We start from the raw sequence: 21,635 nt of genomic DNA, 5'->3' as shown, positions 1-21,635 counted from the left end.
CAGTCCTTTTTGGGTATCCAAGTGCCTCAGCATTTCCTCAGATTACCTACAGAGAAGAATGAAGATGAATTACTACCCACATACAACTCTACCCACAAATTACAGCCAATATAGTTCTTAGGAATAATGAGGGATTTTTCAAAATCAAAATCCCTTCATGTTTTGAGGGATCACAAACACTGATGAGGAAAATACAACCATGAAAACAAGCACACACAATTTATTCAAGGAATTTGGGAAAGGGAGTGGATATATTCCTCCATGCTAGAAGTTACTCCCTTTTTAATGATTAATATGGAAAAGCTGTCCATATTTATGCTGATTTTTTAAGCTGACACATTTTCATTATGGCAGTTTTACCCACTTAGCATCAAAGATAATGGAAAGAAACAAAATGTCATTTCCAGTTTGGGATGGAAATATAATAACTGGAACTTGCCCAGTCTCTCCTTACAATTCAGTGTGTGTGTGTTATCAGAGTAGAGCTGTACATCTGCAAGATGTGGCTATAATTATTTGGCACAAAACTTTGGAATCCATAGCTTGTGAACCTAAAATTTACTCAGAATTTATAATTCTGTAAATAGGGAAATGTGTATGTGTGTGTGTGTTTGTGTGTGTGTATGTGTGTTTGAGTGCGTGTGTATGTGTGTGTGAGTGTGTGTGTCTGTGAGATGGGGGCAGAGATGGATATTCTTCACTTCTTTGTGTTTTTCACTCAAAATTGCCCTGGTACTCTAAAGCTCTCCAGCCTTGAACATTGTTCCAGTGCTGTGCCCACGTTCCATTGGCACAGGCACAGAATGGTATGCTTGGAATGTCTCCACCCTCCAAAATATTTTTGGATCAAGCTTATCCCTTTTCCCTGAAAAACCTCTGTTGTACAGCATTTGCTTCACTGACTTTTATATTTTTGAATGTGGACCAAATCATGAAAACTCCAGGGCCCCGGTCAACTGTTAAAAGTTCTGTTAACCCTCTGACATCAACAGAATTCTCACTGAAGGAGAGCAAACATGGAGTTCTCTGCTTGGAGTCTAGTCTCTGTTGTGTCATATTTACCTGCAGGCTCATTCCTAAATGCTCTTGAATTTAGACTTCAGCTTAGAGAATTCTAACCTAACTACCATCCAATTTATGTGAAAATAAATGACTTTCTTTTGTAGTTTCCTCTAGATGGGTTTGTTTTTCCTAGTGCAAACTGACAATCTCAGTCAAAGACTGGAGCCTCAGAGGGACTTGCAGGGGAGACTGCCTTTCCTCTAAGTCAAATTAGTGGGGATGTTTTAGCTTGTATCCCTATGAAGTCAGTCAATAAATAATAATGTTTATAATAGTAATAATACTATTAAAGTGTTATTATATGTGCCAGGTACTGGGGTAAAATTGTCACATACAGTATCTCATTGAATTTCCATAACAATCATAGGAGATGGCATCCCCATTTTACTTATTTATTTATTTATATTTTTGAGACAGAGTTTTGCTCTTGTTGCCCAGGCTAAAGTGCAATGGCGAGATCTCGGCTCACTGCAAACTCCATCTCCCAGGTTCAAGTGATTCTCCTGCCTCAGCCTCCTGAATAGCTGGGATTACAGGCATGTGCCACCACATCCGGCTAATTTTATATTTTTAGTAGAGATGAGGTTCCACCGTGTTGGTCAGGTTGGTCTCGAACTCCTGACCTCAGGTGATTCAACCACCTCGGCCTCCCATAATGCTGGGATTACAGGTGTGAGCCACCGCACCTGGCCAGCATCCCCATTTTAGTCGTAAGAAAACTTAGATCACAAAGGTAGCATGTGGCACAGTCACAATTTTTTTAATTGCCATGGGTTTATAAAAGAAAAAATGACAGTGAAAAGATTTTATGTATCCTCAAGAAAACTATGATTAAAATGAGAATTAAATTTTGTTTCTAACATATCTGTGATAGCAACATATTTTGGGGTCACTTAAGTGGGTATAGTGAAATACTTTGGAAAAAAATTCCTTTTAAAATCTTGTTGGCATTTAAGTGACACTTTGGCAAAACACTATGAAAACATCTGGTCACATCTTCTCAACACTAATTTCTTCCCTAAATGTTGTTTTTAATATGTCACAGTTGTTAAATTTGTAATAAGTAATGCCCTTGAGACTAAACAACAGTGCCTGGTATGTGAAAAATGAACAATGCATTTACAGCAGTAAAAACCAAAAGGAAATTTTAAATAAACATTTAATTGAGTACAAATAGCCTGAAAGTTATTTTGATGGAACTTGCCCAATCTGTGTGCTGACATTAGCAGCAAGATGTTCTAAATAAACTCTGTTAAAACAAATGTTGTCTTCTTCAGTTGAGACATAACTGATCAGATTCAGTTCTTCTGAAGGATTATGGCTGGGGAAGGAACACTTGTTAGTTGGAAGGAAACTCTCCATTCATAGTCTCAGAACAAATGCATAACCACCAAAATGCCAGGGAGAATGGAGCTGGGTATTTAGCAACTTCAAAGTAGACAACAAAAAGGAGAAAAACAACCATGAACCACCGATGTTTGCATATCGGTTACCCAAAGTCCATGGGCCTGATTCACTTCCTCTCTAACTCTAAAAGGATTTTTCCTTCTAGATAAAGCCCTGCATATTTGAATAGAATCCAACATATGTACTTGTCTCAGGCTATATTTTGCTCTTGCTGTATTATAATTTTGTGCAATGGAAAGTCTTGCAAAGTTCTACAATGAGGGAAAAATTCAAAACACAGATCATATTCAGGCAATTAGTAACGCAGCTGAGAAAGAGGGGCTGTGAATGTCATATAGCCAATTATTTGAAAACAATTATTTTTCAGTTTCGTGTATTGACTATTTCCACATATGGATAGACAGATGCTTTTGAGCAGAAATATTTTTCCACTGATATGGAATCCTTGAAGAAACCATATTGGCTTTGATGTGATTCAGAGATTGTGTCATTCATCAAATGGTTTTAAAGAATGTGACTAACCTTAGGGTTCATTCAACCTGAAAATAAACACAGATGGTTTTGGGTGAACAAACTATTTTCCATAGCAGATTTAACCATATATGTAATGGAATATGCATCCTTTGTATTTAGTGCCACATTTGACTTAACATAAAAGCAATTAGAGTGAACATGAGTCAAACTTTCTAATATAGTAAATCTGTAATTTAGTCCCATCTCACTGAAAAAAAAATTTATATTGAAATATTTTAAAACATACAGAGGAGTTGTATATATATTACAAAGGACTTTTTATTCTTGAATCTTTTCTTTTCCTTTTTCTTTTTTTTTTTTTAGATAGGGTCTTGCTTTTATTACCCAGGCTGCAGTGCAGTGGCATGATCACAGCTCACTGCAGCCTTGACCTCGTGAGCTCAAGCAATCCTCCTGCCTCAGCCTCCTGAGTAGCTGGAACTACAGGCATGCACCATCATACCTGGCTAATTTTTCTATTTTTAGTAGAGACGAGGTCTCACCATGTTGCCCAAGCTGGTCTTGAACTCCTAAGCTCATGTGATCCCTTCACCTTGGCCTCCCAAAGTGTTGGGATTACAGGCATGAGCCAACTTGCCTGGCCAATTCTTGAGTCATTTAAGAGTAAGTTGTAGGCATAATTTTCTATTTCTCCTGAATAATTCAGCATGTACTTCCTACAAACAACAACCTGCAAAGCAGGAAATTAACACTGATATATTATTACCACCTATTCCAGAGTTTCAACTGTTGCCCCAACAATGTGCTTTATAGTAATGAATCTCAAACTTTAGTGTGCTATAAAATCAATGGGAAGTCTCAGTAAATACAGATTAGTGGGCCCAAATCCAGGGTTTCTGATTAAGTGGGTTTAACATGAGGTCCAAAATTTTATATTTCCAAGCAAGTTCCTAGGTGGTTCTGAAGCTGCTAATCCTGGGACCACACTTTGAGAACCATTGCTTTATGGCAAAAAATCCAATCCAAGATCACATGTTGTATTTACTGACTGTGTCTGTTTAGTTTCCTTTAATATGAGGACATTTTTCAGCTATTCCTTGACTTACATGATCTTGCGGTTCTGGCAGCATACAGGACAGCTAACTATACTCTACAGACTATCCTTAATATGGGTTTGTCTGATGCTTCTTTGTGATTAAATTCAGGTTATGATTTTTAGCAGGAATATATCACAAAAATGTTCATCTTATTGCATCCTCTAGGGTGGTACAGATTTTTAATTTGCCTCATTACTGGTGTTAACTTTGATCACTTGATTAAGATGGTCCTTGCCAGGCTTCTCTACTACAAAGCTACACTTTTTCCTTTACATTTGTAATTTTAAAACATATTGTGGGGAGATAGTTTGTCACTTAAGTAAATATCCTGTCTCTCATCAAATTCTTATCCACTAGTTCTAGCAGCCACTGATGTTTTTTGCCTGAATTGATTATTACTATGACAATTGCCAAATGCTGTTTTCTAACTCTGTCTTCCTTTCTACATTTATTCATTGCTATTCTACTGTTTTATTTCCCCCATTTATTTATTCAGTATTTATCAGTATAGACTGATGGATTCCTATTTTATTTAATAGGTTACAATCCATTATTTTGTATTTATTTTGATGCTTAAATTGTCCGAGAGTTGGCCTGTGGGAGCCCAGTCAAGCTGACTTCTGTGTCCTTTCTTTATGTCCCAGCATTCCTTCAACATTCCCTTGCTCTCTTATATCAAAAGATGTTCTGGCTCTTCTTTTACTTTTTCTACCCAGACCCAAAATCAATCATTTTCTTAAAGAGACCTAGTCGCTTTTAATGGGGAATGGTATTTTAAGATCAAGATATAGGTCCAATTTATCTTTTACTATTGGTATATTGCTGCTCCTAGTCTCTCTCAGTAGACAGAGCTAGCAGATATATGTATATGTAAACACACTCACACATACATACCAGAGTTACATCTAAATTTAACTCTCTGCTTATATTATTGAAATGTGCATGTGTGTACATACAGGCTTGCATCTATATATTTATATTTTGGCCTATGTATTGATAATCATGAGTTCATGCCTCCAATTCCAACCCAACATCACAGGATTCAATCCAGCTTTCTTCCTCTAACTCCATTATTCTCAATATTTTTACTTAATTAACCCCCAATATGTAACAATCTCCCAACTTAACCAGAATAAGAAGTTACTAATTATTAAAGGATACCTGAAGTTTCAGGAGGCTTTTGTATACCCAAAGAAAACCAAGCTAGCATTTTTTTGGTGGTTTATAGGTCATCTTACCACAATAGTATCATCCTAAGCAACTCAAAAAATTAACTCAGCTGCATTACAAAAAGTCAAGTGCTTTGAAGTGTGAGCTGCCTGCAGCTACCTCTACTTATACTCATCAGAGCCAAAGGTTTTCCATTCTCTTCAGGGTCAGATCGTGAAGTTAGATGTGATCTCACAGCCTAACATCGTTTAAAGTTTAAGAGCTGACTCCTCCCTGTACCCCCTCCATAGGAATGACTGCTGTCAAGCAGACCCTCCAGAGCTCCTGGAAGGGGACATTGAGTTAAATATGACTAATCAAACACATATATTTACCTCCTATTCCACCTCAGATCTCACCAAAAGAGGGAGTGGGGAGAAAGGAGGTATTCGCTCAAACAAAGAGAATGGGATATCAGGAAAATGCAAATCAAAACCACAGTGAGGTATCATTTCCACCCTACTTGGGATGGCTATTATCAAAAAGACAAAAAATAAATGCTGACAATGATGCAGAGAAAAGGGAACTCTTACACACTGTTATTGGGAATGTAACCTAGTATAACCACTATGGAGAGCAGTATGGAGATTCTTCAAAAGAAAAACAACTATGAATAGAACTACCATATGATCCAGGAATCCCACTTTTGGGTATTTACCCAAAAGAAAGGAAATCAGTACATAAAAAAGACATCTGCACCCCCATGTTTATTGCAACATATTCACAATAGCCAAGATATGGAATCAACCTAGGTGTCCACCTATAGATGAATGGATAAAGAAAATGTAGTATATGTACACAATGCAATACTATTCAGCCATAAAAAAGAATGAAATCCTATCATTCCCAGCAACATGAATGGAATTAGAGGACATTATATTAAGTGGAAGTTAAATATCTCATGTTCTCACTCATACGTGAAAGCTAAAAAAAAAAAAAAAGTGCATAGAAGTAAAAATTAGAACAGAATATACTAGAGGATGGGAAAGGTAGAGGGAAAGGGAGAGATTTGTTAAAGGATATAAAATTACAGCTAGATAGGAGGAATAAATTCTAGTGTTCTATAGCACCATAGGATGACTATAGATATAGTTTCAAATAGCTAGAATGAGAATATTGAATGTTTACAACACAAAGAAATGATAAATGAGATGGATTTGCTAATTACCCCAATCTGATCACTATACATCCTATGTATCAAAACATCACTATGTACCCCATAGATATGTACAATTATGGTTTCCATTTAAGACATTTTAAAAATATGATTCTAAAAAAATTAAAAATTTAAAAAGCAAAACACCCCACTGACACAGTTTGGATTTGTATCCCTGCCCAAATCTCATGTCGAATTGTAATCCCCAAAGTTGGAGAAGGGGTCTGGTAAGAGGTGACTGAATCATGGGGGTGGATTTCCTCCTTGCTCTTCTCATGATAGTGAGTTCTCATGATATCTGGTTATTTAAAAGTATACTGTAGCAACTCCCCCTTTCCTCTCTTCCTCCTGCTCTGGCCATGTGAATATGTGCCTGCTTCCCCTTTGCCTTCGGCCATGACTGTAAGTTTCCTAAGGGCTCCCCAGCCATGCCTCCTGTGCAACCTGTGGAACCATGAGTCAATTAAATCTCTTTTCTTTATAAATCACCCCAGTCTCAGGTATTTCTTTATAGCAGTGCAAGAATGGACTAATACACCCACAAAAAATCCCAAAGAAAATGGAAAAGAAAATAACTGCAAAAAAAGTTTAGAAAAAATAAGAAACACTAGTATCTCCAAAATTGGGCATGGAAGGCAAACTTGAAGACAAGAGAATTCATTAAAAGTTGACATAGGAAGGTACATTCATAAATCCTCTTCCTCATTGTTTGTTGCAGGCTGCAGTCTCTTCCACATCTAAGCAAAAAAACTTTCTCCACACTAGAAAAAAAATCAAAAACCATAGAGGCCAGATTCAGGGATGATAGACGGAGCTGAGAAAAGGTATCCATATTGAAAATGTGGATTAAGTGAAAGTCAAATTACTGAATGGTGAAAATTCTGACCCCCAAAGCCCCACCTCAAAATATTCAACATATACCCTTCTCCCCATATGACTCCCAGGACCTGACACAGGCTTTTATAATTCAGTAAAAGATTTAAGATTCCTTTGAGAAAATACACCAGCCCAAAAGATAAGACTCAAAATTCTGACAGTTCTGGGTTCTCTGATAAAATGACTAAGCCAGATCATCCTACACCAAAATCCACCATTCGACAGCACACTGACTGTCCTCATACCTCTGCCTTAACTATGAATGAGCTGGAAAAAGAAAACTTCAAAGCTCATGGGAGTATGGAAAAATTGTTTGCTTCAGAACACCATTTGCAAAGTTTTATATGGTGCCTGAACTTCCCAAGAACTCTTATCCCTCACAACAGATTACTAGAAAGGGACTTTTCCTTCATTTGAAACTGGAGGAACTATGACGTCAAGAAAATGGAGACAACTTCTAAAGGTGCTTTGCTCTCTCAACATCTTAGTGATTTTACATTAGGCACCTCTGGAAGTCACATTAACCCTTCCATATAAAATGTAATTATTTACTTCATAAATGTAATTGGTCCTGTAATTTTTCAACTTGTAGGAACTCTAAAACTCTACTGTATAGACTGAGGTCATTCTAACCTCTACTAATTAGAGTCACTTAACCTATACTAATGCCAACTGAATACAAGTTCAGGGACTATAATCTGAGAAACCACCTACCTTGCTGTTTGGACAAAAGTTTCCCTTCCCAGGAATTCCAGCTCCACTTCCTGCAAATGAGTACCACAAAATTCTTCTGAATTCTTACATCCTCTATCAGTTTAGGCCCTCTAAGAAGCAGACATCAAGATGAAATTAAACATGTAGGAGTTGTTTTGAGGGAAATACCCATGGAAGATAAAGGGGAGAGTGAGAAGCAGCAGGCAGGAGATACCTTCAGATCAAAAAGGAATGAAGGAGGGTTGAATAGGAAAAGTCTCAGACTACAATCAAGGTCTGAGATAGCAAGACCAGGCCGATGAGGAACCCTAGAGCAAAAACTGCCCATCAAAAGAGCCCCATATTGGGCCAGAAAGGCCCAGCTCCCATGCCCACAACATGCTCAGCCACTGGCTGGGAGCAGCTTTGTGGGATCATGAACTTGGTGTGAGTGAGTGTTGCAGTGGATCCCAAAGGTGCAGCAGCTGGAGGCTTGTGCCGGAGGGAAATCTGAGCAGGGCTGTCTTCCACAGCTGCCACATCTCCTTTACCTGGAACCTGGAGATGTTCCTTGCAATGAATGATCTAGAGCAGCTTATAGTCAAAGGGAAGGCTGACTCTGGAACTCAAGCCTTCTCACTCAAAGGCCAGTAGTCTTTGTTTCTGGTGAGGGTCAGGTGAATGAATCATAAATAGTTTGTCCTGTTTTATCAGTAGCTGCCACAAGGCATCATTTCTTTGGCAGCAGATCTTAGTACAGTTTATATATTTAATGTTTAGCATATATCAGTAACCTATGACTCAAGCTGATCACAGACTCAAATATAATGTACCTTGTGGATGAGCAAGAAGTAAAAAGAGTGTAAGCATTTCATCTTGGCAGGGAAATAGATATGAATGTTCATGGAAGAATGAACAAAGGAAGAGGCTTGCAGGTAAATGTTGGCCACACTTGCTTGTCCTAGAAATGCCAATCACTGTCTCCCACTCCACTCTCTTCTCAAAGAATCGTGTTCCAGTTTCAGCCCTAATGAGGAGATAAGTGCATGAAGCTATACTTTTACTGGGTTGTTCTTTTATTCTTTCCAGGCTGAGTCAATTAATTCTCTCTCTGGAATTTTGAACTGAGATTCACAGAGAAGCTGTTGTCAAGGAGCCATGGATAGCTGGAGGTAATGCCCTATAAAATCAAATTGGAGTCATAGGAGGTGTTATAAGTTCATGCCATTTTCTAGCCAAATTTTGGGGAAACAGTCCTTATCACCTTTATCCCATCACCAATTTATCTCATCTGCATGAGCTTTGGATCTAAAAGATATGGGTGCCAGTCACAGCTCAGCCACTCACTAGCTTGCCTCTCTGACCTCAGCTTCCTCATCAGTAAAGCACACAAACTAAGACTTGCTTTTCAGGCCTTTCATAAGGAACAAAAATGATAATGTATATAATATACATTTTGTTTTGTAGGCTTACAAAACAAAAGTTGGAAATGCAGAGAAAATAGATTAGGAATTAAGAACTGTATCAGCGTTAAGTAAGAGTTGGTTTAAGTTAACATTGAGATTATTTTGATTCCTTGACATTGTGCAGTTTTGTGGGACAAAATAGTTATCAATTGTCCTAACACCATCCTGGAAATTCTAAGACTCTTCCACGACCTCTTCCAGGGTCTTCCTAGTTAAAGCCTGGACTGAAAACAAGTAAGAAGCACTTTTTGGGTTCATTCAGTTTTGAGGTAACAATAAACTCATCTTCAGACTGCCTGTGACCTTTTCCTAATGACACCAGAAATATGAACAGGACATATTTTAAAACTAGCTTATCTAGAAAACCTCTTGCCCATTCACATTCCCATTTCCTAACACAACTTTTTTTCCAGATCTTGCACAAACAGGAAATCAGAGTAAAGCCATCATTAGAGACAGGTGAACATATTTCTCTTAAGGCAAAAAATACTTTGCTATACATATGCAAAATAAAAACGGGCAATAAAGCAAGTCATACGGTGATTCAGAAACACTCCCCTCCCTACTCCCCTAGAAAACGCTTCCTATGCTTGAAATATTTTAATGGAGTGCAAGTCATTTGTGAGCCTGAATTATTCAGGCAAATGCTTCCTCTACTATAGTTTGCATGTGCTGACATATATATGAGAATAAATGCAAACTAGCACGAGATTACCCTAAACACTTGTGCTTCCATTTCCTTGGATCTCAAAACCAATGAGTTACGCTAGAACAATGGTTCTCAAAGTGTGGTCCCTGCACAGGCAGCATGATATAACCTGGAAATTTGAGAAAATTGCTAATTATTGGACTCCACCCTACACCTACTAGATGAGAAACTTGAGGTTGTGGCCCAGCAATCTGTGGTTTCTAAATCCTTTAGATAAGCCAGGGAAAATTGGGCCTAGCATCACCCATAATCAAGCTTTTCTTTCAAGGGTGAATAATATTAATACTTGTGCTGGGCCTAATAGTTTTGTTCTTTAGCTTTGTTTTGTTTTTCCTGACAAAGGAAGGATCTGAGTAAGGGAAGTCAATACTCTGGAAGACAAGTGACTTTCTGGGGGAAGGTGTTAAGCCCTTTCATTTTGTCCTCTTTGTTTAGCCCTTTTTATTCCAGTGGATATTCCTACTCTTATCTGGGAAGCTAACATGGTTTTAAATTTATTTTTCATCCTAATTCATCTGCAATGGATTTCACAAAATATTATATTTACCTCCTCTCTATTGGACATGATGAGTCTGCTGGTCTACTCACTCTTGAGTGAAGCTCTTTCTTTGAAAAAGCTATCTGCGTTTAAAATCTGTGTGATTCATCTTTTCTCCATCCATTTTGAGGCTCCAAGGCCAGTGGAAGAGTTCCGACTCAGGCCCAGTTGCAGGGTACAAGCCAGTAAGTCACATTGTTTCTTGACACCACTTTCCTGTATTTTTTTGTAACATCATAGCCAGTGTGTCAAGTTGGTTTGCGTCCCCCAGGAAGCAACACCAGTGACTATTAGTAAAGGAACACTACTCGGAAAGACCATTTTGAAGGCTCTAGTTAAAAACAACTTAAAATGAAAAATTTTTAAGCTGCTTTATTTTGAAAGGTTTTTGTTTTCAAAAATTAAACATTGTAGTTCTTCAAGAACTCTGTAGTTGGAAATATTTTCTCTCATTAAAAACGCAAAGCCTCTGGAGGAAATGATACTCTGAGCTTTGTAGCACAAATCAATGCCAAATGAAGGCCATAAACCATGTTTTGTTCTGCACTTGGCACAGTCTCCAAATATCTTGAACAAACAACGGCACTGTGCTTCAGACCCAGGGACCCTTACTTCTCTGGAAATTTATGATTGTCCATTATAGGAAAGTAGAAATGCTGGGGATTAGCAAGTCTGGACTAGGATTGGAGGAGAAACAAAGAAATTATTAAAAACATAAACAATTTGAATATTTTTTCTAAAACCATTGCTTGGAAAAGCCATTCCTGCCAAGCCTATGTACTCAAACGAAACTGGCTTTGGGTTTAGATGATCAATCTCAGCTGGCTTTGGGTTTAGACGATCAATCTCAGCTCAATGAAAGTACTCAGAACTAGCCTAGGTTGAGGTAGTGTGAGAAGGCAAAAGGGGATAAGGCAGGTTGCTTCATACAAATCCCATTTGTGGGAAAAATCAGGAATTCCAAATCATCATTCCCATGCCTTTGTCAGAATGCCTGTCACTTTACAGTTTGAATGCCATTTCTAAATAAACACTAGCTCTCCTATTTGTGGGGGCTGGTTGCTTTGTGGGCAAAGGCCACAGCCATGGGTTCTGGCCCTGCAAAAATATGCAGACTGCATATTTTGGGGGCCATTTCTGTGATCAGGGAATCACAGGAAATCAGGGGCCCCATATGTCACCCATTTCCCAATCCAAGCCAAACCTAAAATCACAGGTAGAAAAAGGTGTTTACAAATGTTAAGAATCAAGAAAGCAACACTTGATATCACCAAACCACCTCAAAAAAAAAATCTGGCGTGACTTATTTCTGATCTTTGCTCAAAAGAAACCTAATTCAAAGAAGCATATTTTTTAAAAAAGTCAGTAATTGCCAATGATAAAACTGAATGATAAAAACCTGATGTGAGAGCTTAATGATGCTACATTCACTTTCTTTTGCATACAGTGCATGTGGCTCCATCTCTTTCAGGAATGTGCAAATTGACAGTTCATGCCTCAACTGTCTGATCACTAATCACTGCTTAATATCACTGCTTCTGCCTGAACCTGAACCTGAATGTGAACCTGACTAGGACACTAGGCATCCTAGGGCTACTGTTAGGAACTGGCATGGCACCATCAGCTTGTGGTGGTGGTGGTCTGTGTGTGCCTGTGTGTGGTTTTGAGCTGGTTTGTCTTTCTTTTGAAAGAAAAAACTGTCCCTTATATAATATTTTTGTATTGTAGCTCTATATCCAGAAATCTGTGAGATGTTCTTATTAGTATGTTGTACTCCTGAAGGTCAGCCCCTTTTACAAATCCCTGCCCCCAGCAAGTGGGCTGACACTTAACAATTATAATGAAATTAATAATAAGAGTTATGACTAAAAGTGAGCAAAAGTATTGGCCAAGGCTTATGGATTTCATTTGAGGCTTAATGTGGCACTTTGATTTTTCATTCAACTTTCCTTTTAGGAATTACTTTGCTAAACATATCCAGATTGTCTTTTGTGTTTAATACTATTATTATTTGTTACTTACTGCTACTGATAACTAACAGAAGTAACTGGCCTAAACTTTAAGTTACTGAAACTTGAAATAAATTTTTTTCCTTGCCATTTATGTATGTAGTGGTTTTATGAAGCTCCTTGCCTTCTAATAGCACTGAGGAACTAACCAATATATTCTCTGATTTGTTGAGTTATTTTGTATTCATTCATTTAGTCATTCAGTAAATACAGAAGAAACATCTACTATCCAGAAACGTTTTCAAGGAATTATTCCAAATCAAGATCTACTTTTAAAGCCTTGCTAAAAAGACAATGTTTGCACTCTGAACAATGAAGTTCTGATCTATTAGAAATAAAAAAAAGGGCTTGAGTTCTCAAGTTCATCTCAACATAGACTCCGTAAAGATTATATAACTGGAAGTAAATACCAGCAGTCTTTACCCTGCAATGTTTGATCAGTGTCCAGATATCTTTATTTCCTATAGCCAGATTTTATAGATTGATCCTTACAATTATCACAGGTAGGGTTAGACTAAATGCTCATTTCAAATAAATATTACTATATATGTCTTACAGTAAAGAGAATCTTTTGGAATGGCAAAAGTCTCTGTTGATTAGGTTTTCCTGGTAGTCTTGCAATGGATTCCCTGAAATATATACTAAAACCAATGTTAATATCACAGGTATTCACTATGTAAGACTAAATCTATCAAGTATCTATCAGTAACTAGCAATAAAAATTCTGTTGTGGTGTTTTGAATCTGGAATTACTTATACTTTTATGAAGCTTATTGATTCAGACACTATTTTTAATAAATATTAATAATAAATATTTAGTAAATGAATATATGCTAGAGCCAGGCATCACACTAAGTCCTGGGGGTATAATTCCAAATGAAATGGACATTCTCTTTGTCTTCACAGAACTTGGAATTCTGCAGGTTGTAATCATAATTTTTTTTCAATTTTGACCCCATGAAAATAAACACAGACTAGTTTCCTTTTAAAGAAACAGAAAGCCAGCCATTAGGCAACTCTGACAGCCACCTACAACTCTCTTGCTTAGATATTCTTAAGTTTGGTTCTCCATAATGGGGACATTACTTACAGCTTTCTATCTGAGGTTTTCATGACACTAGAGAGATGATCCATAAAGAAATACCCTTGGCTGTTCAAACAGAAAAGCAAAGCAAAACAGAAAACAAACAAAAAAATTTTATCATTCACATTCTCTTGCAGTCTAAAGGACATCATTTTTGAAATTCAATTCTCCCTTACCCCTGACCTTTCTCCACTTCCCATTATGTTCCCTGGATAAATCACCCCATTGAATGGGTTTTTTTTTTCTATCTTTCAATTGTCTGGAGCATTCCTGCTGTGTCTGGGCATAGATCTCTTCTTTCGTATTTGATTAATTTCATGCACTTGACCTAACTAAGAAGCTGGACTGTACTTCGGACATACTTCAGTTGGCAAAATTAAATAAAACCCTAACCAGAGAAGCATAAGAATCATTAAAGCCAAAGTTTCTCATTAGCATTGACAGAAATTCAGATTTTTCCCAAATCGGTAATAGAACAGAAAGTACTAAAATTGTCAAAGGTACAGACCACAATGCAAAAAAATAAGGAGAGAGACCAGAGAGTGGATTCATACAGAGGGAGGCTGGGAAGGTTCACAGGATCTGAGCAGGGTCTGTGGAGAATTCCAAAGGAAAAGTTTTTAATCATCTCCACTCCCTATCGCCACTTTGCGAGTTGCCATTATTGCACAGACCAGAGTACCTTTGAGTGAGGGGAATAAAAGGAATACAGTTCATTTTGTAACTAAAGATTAGAAATAGTTTTTGCAATTATCTCCTTTCCTAAGTCACACATAAATCATTCAACTGCAAATCCAGATTGCTTTGTTAGGATTTAACTTAGTTTAAATGACAAGCATAAACACGAATTGAGATGGAAAAAATCGTTTTCCTCTCATGAAAATCAACTTAGTCTGCTAGCCTAATTATCTGAATCTGTTGCTCCCTTCAGACATTGAGAATCTGATTACAGCATGGCTCTCAATCTTCGTACCCATAGAAGTGGAAGCTAACAAAACATGGTGAGGTAGACACTATGCTCTTTGGCATCCTGCTCTTAGCTGGCAACTTGAATACATTGTCCAGCATTGTTGGTCCTTTCCTGCCCACAGGTGCAGATCTGAGAAGCTCCAGGTTCCAGACTGGCATTCTGCCCACATCTGTGGGATATGTACCACTTTGCACTCCAAGATGAGTTTTGTGGTTGGCATTTTCCTCCCACTTTCTACAGATAAAGCATCTCTTAACTGATGAATAGAAGTGGGTTTCCATTTCCTTCTCTATTACTCTTTTAAGAGATCTGGTGACAGGACTGAATTCCTGCTAATTCTCAGATGGACTGCCTGCTCTCTGCACCATGCCAGTGGTCTCAAATGAGCTAGAAAGATAAATAGGTAGTGGTTCCCTTCTTCAAATATTCAGCATGACATGATACCACTGTGGATAGCAGAGATTCTGGCTCCCTGGTCGATGGTGGAGATGTGTTCTGGGGATTTTGGAATGCTGGTACCCTAGCCAAGGAGCACAACAATTCAGGAATGTGGTAGCTGTTTTTAGTGGCTCATGCATTTAAGCATCAGGCCTCCTTGTCTCTACAACAACTTTAAATCTGTTTTTGTTGCCTAACTCTAAAAGTTAAGGAATTCTATGCATTTCTGTATGCATCAGATTATATTTAGTGCCTCTTCCAACCAGCAGATAAAGCATTTCTCCAAAGCAAACTGCCAGCCTCTCACTTGTCTCATGGTTGAACTTCAGGGATTGAAGCTGTATTCATTAATCCCCTTCTTATTCAACAAGGATTTATAAAACATTTTCTATGCACTAAGTGCTAAAGAATAGACTCTGAAAGCTAGAAACAGCTCCAACAAGTCACTTATTTAGAAGGGTCCAAAAAATATGCTTGCTATTTTAAATCTCTAGAAGAAATTTTAAAGCCCATCTCTGGAAAAACTGCCCTAAAAGTGAATCCCACCAAAGTCAAGAAATTCTTTCTATGGCCCAAAACCATTCTTGATCCAAGTTCTGCCTCACTGCCTTGAATGAAGATGGATAATAATAACTTCAGCATAATTCATGGATAATTCTGTATATTCATTGTTATTGAGTTACCAATTCCTCTTTTCATCTAGCTAAAAGTCTATAGTGTTTTTATGTTTACTTGTGGTACTATTCTCTTATGCCTTTAATCAGATTAGCTGTTTTTATTCAACAAGTATTTACTGAGTGGTCAGGGAAAGCTCCAGAGAAGATGACTAATTGAACTGCATCCTTAAAGGAAAGGTAAGATTTGGACAGACTGAAAGGACACAGAACGGCATTCTAGGAGAGGAACTAGCATAAACAGAGGCATAGGAGTAGAACAAATCAATAAATTGAGTGAGAGTAGAGTGAGGTGCTGAATGGAAAGAAACAGACAGGTATGAGAACTCTGCAATAACCCAGTTCTTCCCTAGATGAGTGTTCACTTTCTTCCAGGAAGACAGGATGATCTTCTCTGTGGAATTCTCTTGAAGGCTTTTTAGATTTGGGAGTTTCTTTTTGACAAGGATATTTTAATTGTAAGCAATAGAAACCCACTCAAATTAGCTAAGGAGAAAAGGAGACTTTATTATAAGAATCAGGAGTATCACAGTTAACCTAAAGGCTGGAGGCAATGGTCTTGACAAGAAACAGGACCAGAAGGTGGCTATTCTCTCTCTCTCTCTCTCACACACACACACACACATACACACACACACAGAGTTCTGTTTCTCCCTACATATCGGACTCATCCTTCTCTCTCAACATTCATCTGCTCCTCTAAGTACCTGTTTGCCTCCACAACTCCTGACCATACAAGCCTCTAGTCCCAGAAGAGAGTATACAGGATCAGCATAACCCAATTCCAGTCAACAGGAAAGATAATCCAATTAGCCCAGCTGTGGTCAGAGCTCCACCCTGCATCCACCAACCATGGCCCAAGTAGGATTAAATAATGCAAAAGTGGCTCTGCATACCCAGTTGCAAATGAGTAGGCTCATTCTCAGAGAATATGCAGTTGTGGTCACAGACACCAGAAAGAAACAGTCGTGTGAACATTCCTGAAAAGTGGACAGAAGAGAATTTACATGTTTTCAATTAAATGTTTCATTTGCCTTGGTAATACAGTCTGGGTGGGCAGAATGCCGTGTGTGAGACTCAGTGAAGGACCCTTCACTGAGCCAGGGATGTGAGGGGCCCCACACTATGGGGAATAGTGAAGGAACTGAAGCTGCCCTTCTAGAGAAACAAAGACTTCAAGAAGATCTGCTGCTGCTGCCTCTCTTCAAATGCTTGATGGATCATCATTTTGAAGACAGATGAGTCTCTAGGGGAAATAACGAGGTCAGGAATAGAACAGCCTGGAAATGATGTGACGGCCTTGAGGTTAGTGAATTTTCTATCAAGAAAGGGATTTCAAAATTGTGGAAACAATAATTTTATGTGATGTTTATGGAGATAATTCAAGTGTCCACTAGAGGATTAATTAAATGACTTATATTTAGCTACAGACCTGTAATTAGATGGCCTTCCAATCCTCAAATTTAACAATTTTTCTAATCATCAGTCAAGGCCCATCTTAGAATACACAAGAAAGGATCTTTCAACAACAGGTATTCAAGAAGAGATCTTAACATTGAGAGACAGGGAATCTAGGCAACACAATCTAGTTCATTCTCAAACTCAGCTCCATGGAATGTTAGCACCCATGGGGTGTCTATAGGTATTCTACAAACACAAGACCTACTGTCAAGTAAATGCTACTTAAATAAAGCAAAACAGGCTTCTTTACTGCAGGATATTATAGAGCCTTTAATAAGTTGATGTTTATCATGAATCTCCAATAGATGAAATACACCAAACAATGTTTCCCAAACTTATCTGACCACAATGAGGACTTAATGGCATCACCTAGCACATTAACTTCCCTGAAACAAGAGTTTAGGAAATGCTGGTATAGCTCTGGTTCCTGATTCTATCCATTTTTTGTGTCACATATCCTTTTGAGAACCAGGTAAAAGCTATAATACCCCTCCACTCCCACCAATGAAAAATAAACATGCAAAAATGTACACCAAATTGTGCACATAACTTCAAGGTGGGTCGCAGACTCTAGTGACTCATCCATGGATTCTTAGGTTTTCCTGAACATCAAGTAATAAATCCCTATCCATAATTTTTTCTACATTCATACATCCCTAAAGGGTCATAAAATAAAGGCACAAGTCGTCTTTATTGCATTGTTTGTGCAAGTTGTACACAGTTTTCTCTAGACACACCTTAGCGCTATCCTTCAGTACATACCACCTGAAAGAGGGCAGGACTCCTACAGCCAATGGGACACCTCCCAGTTTATCTTCTCTCAGTTGGACTCTCATGCAACTAACTTTGGCTCTTTCCAAACCAGAAGTCCTATTTAACTTGGTGAATAAAAAGATGTTTGAAGTACATTTCACTTTTTCACTTTTTTTTTTTTTTTGAGACGGAGTTTCACTCTTGTTGCCCAGGCTGGAGTGCAATGGCGCAATCTCAGCTCACTGCAACCTCTGTCCCCCAGGGTTCAAACGATTCTCCTGCCTCAGCCTCCCAGTAGCTGGGATTATAGGTGCGCGCCAACACGCTCGGCTAATTTTTGTATTTTTAGTAGAGGCAGGGTTTCGCCACGTTGGCCAGGCTGCACATTTTTAAGATAAAGTTTTTTCTAACATATAAAAAAGTCTGAAGAACTAAGTAAGTGTATTATTCTTATTCTACTATGCAGATCATTAAGAAATGCCATTATTTATAAAAACATGATCTTGGAGGCAGAGAAGCCCCTCTTTATTTTTTTACAAAAGGGTTCTTCTTGGCCACAGTTCTGGGTATCACCAGAAAAATGAAATATCTGGGGACAGGTATAAGATGAACAAGTAAAACAGCACAGGGCAAACAGTGCAGATCAAATGGGTTGTGTAAACCAGAGGTTATAAAATAGCATAGGTAAAAAGAACATGTTTATCATTTCAAAATTACTTCACTTGATCTTAGCCAAAAAAAACCAAAAAGTGACTATTTCAAAATTACTTCAGTCCTATAAAAAATGAAGAGTCTTAAAATGGGCATTAAAAGGGCCTGACTCCAGTGCATGCATTTGGAAGCCAGATATATTACTTCTTGTGCATCTGTCATTCATTTTATAATTGAAGCTTACGAATATCCCAGTTGAAAAACAAACAGTTTATATCAATGGGAATGATTTAGTTTTTATTTTTATCAGAGTTAGTACATGTTAATAATTTTTTCTCAAAGTAATAGTTGTTTGCACATTATAAGCACATGTCTTGTGCTTTCCTTATAAGGATTTCCAATGAAAAATTTTTTTCTCTTTGGCCTCCTTATAGTCAGTGTATTTCCGTTTGTACGAGAAGCAAGTAGTCATTTGAAGCCATGGAGAAATGTCTGTTTGACTAACAGATGTCTATGCTGGAGTAAGCAGGAAGTCTTACAGTTCCTTCCCAACACAAAGGCCCACTTATGATAAAAGAAAAGACCAAACAGCTTGGGGATAAATAAGGCAGTTTTTATTCCAACAAACATCTGTTCTAAACCTGCCACAAAGGTGGAACCAAGAAAATCCCTAGTACCTCATAATCAAATGCATTTTTCTTTCTTTTACCTCTTTCTTACCCTCTCGGTGACCATTCTCAACATTACTGAAAATCAGCCAAAATATTGTTTTATTTGTTCCACCACTGATACTTTAATCTGGAATGCTTAAGAGCCAACCTCTAGCTATAAGGAAGCAAGTCTGCTCAGAAAGCGATGAACTCTGTGAGCTGGAGATCAATTTAAAATACAGTTTAGTCATTTATTGAGCACCACTGTATGCAATTCACTGTTCTAGGCACTCTGGATACAAATGTCCATGGTGGGCATCCCTTATCGGTAAAGACTGCCAATCAATGCATACTCAAAGAAGCGAGTAAGTTAATCTTACAAAGTGATAAAACAAAATAAGGTGACATGATAGCGAGTGACTGACAGAGGATGGAGAGGAGGCTAATTTAGAGTGGGTCATATGTGGAGGTGAATGAGTACAGAATGCCAAGGAGCAGTCTGCCTTCTGCAGATCTAGTACAGAGTGTTCCAGAAGGAGAAAACATCAAATACCAAGGACCTGAGGTGGACACAAACTTGGTCTGTTCAAACAACAGAATAAATGCTCAAGTGGCTGAAGCATAGTGAATGAAGGGAAAGTGAGGGGTGATGAGTCAAGAGGAAGGCCAAATAGAAATTACAAACCAGAAATCATAAGGGAAAAAGACAACTGTGGCCCTAAATAAAGGCAAATGATATGCCATCTCCTCAGCTAAGTGAACAAAATAATTACCCAGAAGGTGATACAAATCTCATTTTTTGTCACCTAGAAATAATGCAAATCTATGATAGTGGGATCCTAAACAAATGTTCCAGAAAGGGACTTTTTCATAATATAGTGCAGACTAGACCTGTCCTCATCAACAGGTACTTTCTTCCTCTCTAGGGTAAGGTTTGTCCAGAAAGTGGTTTGCTCCATTCCTTTTCTCAGGTAGCAAATGCCCATTCATTCATCACCTCCTTTGCACCCTGGAACCTGGGTGTTCCATATTACCAGAGCGATAAGAAGATGCAAGCTCTGGCCTTGAAGGATTATTCTGGAAGTTTGCCAGACCACTGGATTGTTTCCTAGTGCTCTGCAGAATGAGCACATTGTTTCTAGGTACAGTTAACATGCATTATTATCACAGAGCTGGTTCACCCTAGATGAATTAATGAATTCTGACACCATACTTCAGATTACGGTCTTTTGCTAACCTTTTTGTAGCCTCTAAAAAAATTGAAATGAGACAAAATCTGGTATTCCCTCCTCCATATTAGGCCAGGCTCTATTCCACTCCACGTAGCAATCACCAAAGGGGAGAAAAGGTACCAGGTAAGTAAAGAATGAAGAGCAAGATTTTCACCAAAGAAACTTTTACAGTTTTAGGAGAGCATATGTATTTATATATTACCTAAGTAAAAGGCAGAGAACCTGGGCAACCTGGTCTAGTTCAACAGCCTAGAACTAACCAGTCTAATTCAAATATACACACACACACACATCCAGAGGCATACCTCACTTTATTGCACTTTACTGTATTACACTGATATTGCATTTTTTACAAATTGAAGGTTTCTGGCAACCTTGCACTGAGCAAGTCTATTGACTTGTCATTTTTCCAACAGCATGTGCTCACTTCATGTTTCTGTGTCACATTTAGTTAATTCTTGTAATATTTCAAACTTTTCATTGTTGTTATATCTGTTATGGTGATCTATGATAGTGATTTTTGACGTTACTATCGTAACTGGTTTGGGGTACCATGTATCACACCCATATAAGATAGCAAACTTAATAAATGCGTGTGTGTTCTGAATGCTCCACCGACTGGCCATTCCCTCTCCTCTATCTCCCTCTCTTCAGGCTTCCCTATTCCCTGAGACACAACAATATTAAAATTAGGCCAGTTAACATCTCCACAATGTCCTCTAGGCTTTCAAGTGAAAGGAGAAGTCGCATGTCTCCCAGTTTCCCTCAAAAGCTAGAAATGATTAAGCTTAGTGATGAAGGCATGTTGAAAGCTGAGATATGTTGAAGCTTCTTGCACTAAACAGCCAAGTTGTGAATGCAAAGGAAAAGTTCTTGAAGGAAGTTAAAAGTGCTACTCCAGTGAATACATGAATGATTAAAAAAAAAAGAAAAAATAGTGTTATTGTTGATATGGAGAAATTTCAGTGCTCTGGAAAGAGGATCAAACTAGCTACAACATTCCTGTAAACCAAAGCCAAATCAGAG

The 21,635-nt window shown here is 38.1% G+C and overlaps 1 long non-coding RNA gene across 2 annotated transcripts in view; it reads right to left on the bottom strand.

Moving 5' to 3' along the window:
- Positions 1 to 13,202: 13,202 nt before the first annotated feature.
- Positions 13,203 to 21,635, bottom strand: part of LOC134737453 (uncharacterized) — a 69,854-nt gene continuing 61,421 nt past the window's right edge. For both annotated transcript variants that reach the window (XR_010122358.1, XR_010122359.1), the window contains 2 exons: positions 13,787 to 13,846; positions 13,203 to 13,325 (listed from right to left, as the gene is read on the bottom strand). This is a non-coding gene — a long non-coding RNA (uncharacterized lncRNA). The remainder of the gene's footprint in view (positions 13,326 to 13,786; positions 13,847 to 21,635) is intronic.

This window comes from Symphalangus syndactylus, chromosome 8 (genome assembly GCF_028878055.3).
Source record: "Symphalangus syndactylus isolate Jambi chromosome 8, NHGRI_mSymSyn1-v2.1_pri, whole genome shotgun sequence".
Classification (NCBI taxonomy): Eukaryota; Metazoa; Chordata; class Mammalia; order Primates; family Hylobatidae; genus Symphalangus; species Symphalangus syndactylus.
This window is presented reverse-complemented; position numbering and strand designations above follow the sequence as displayed.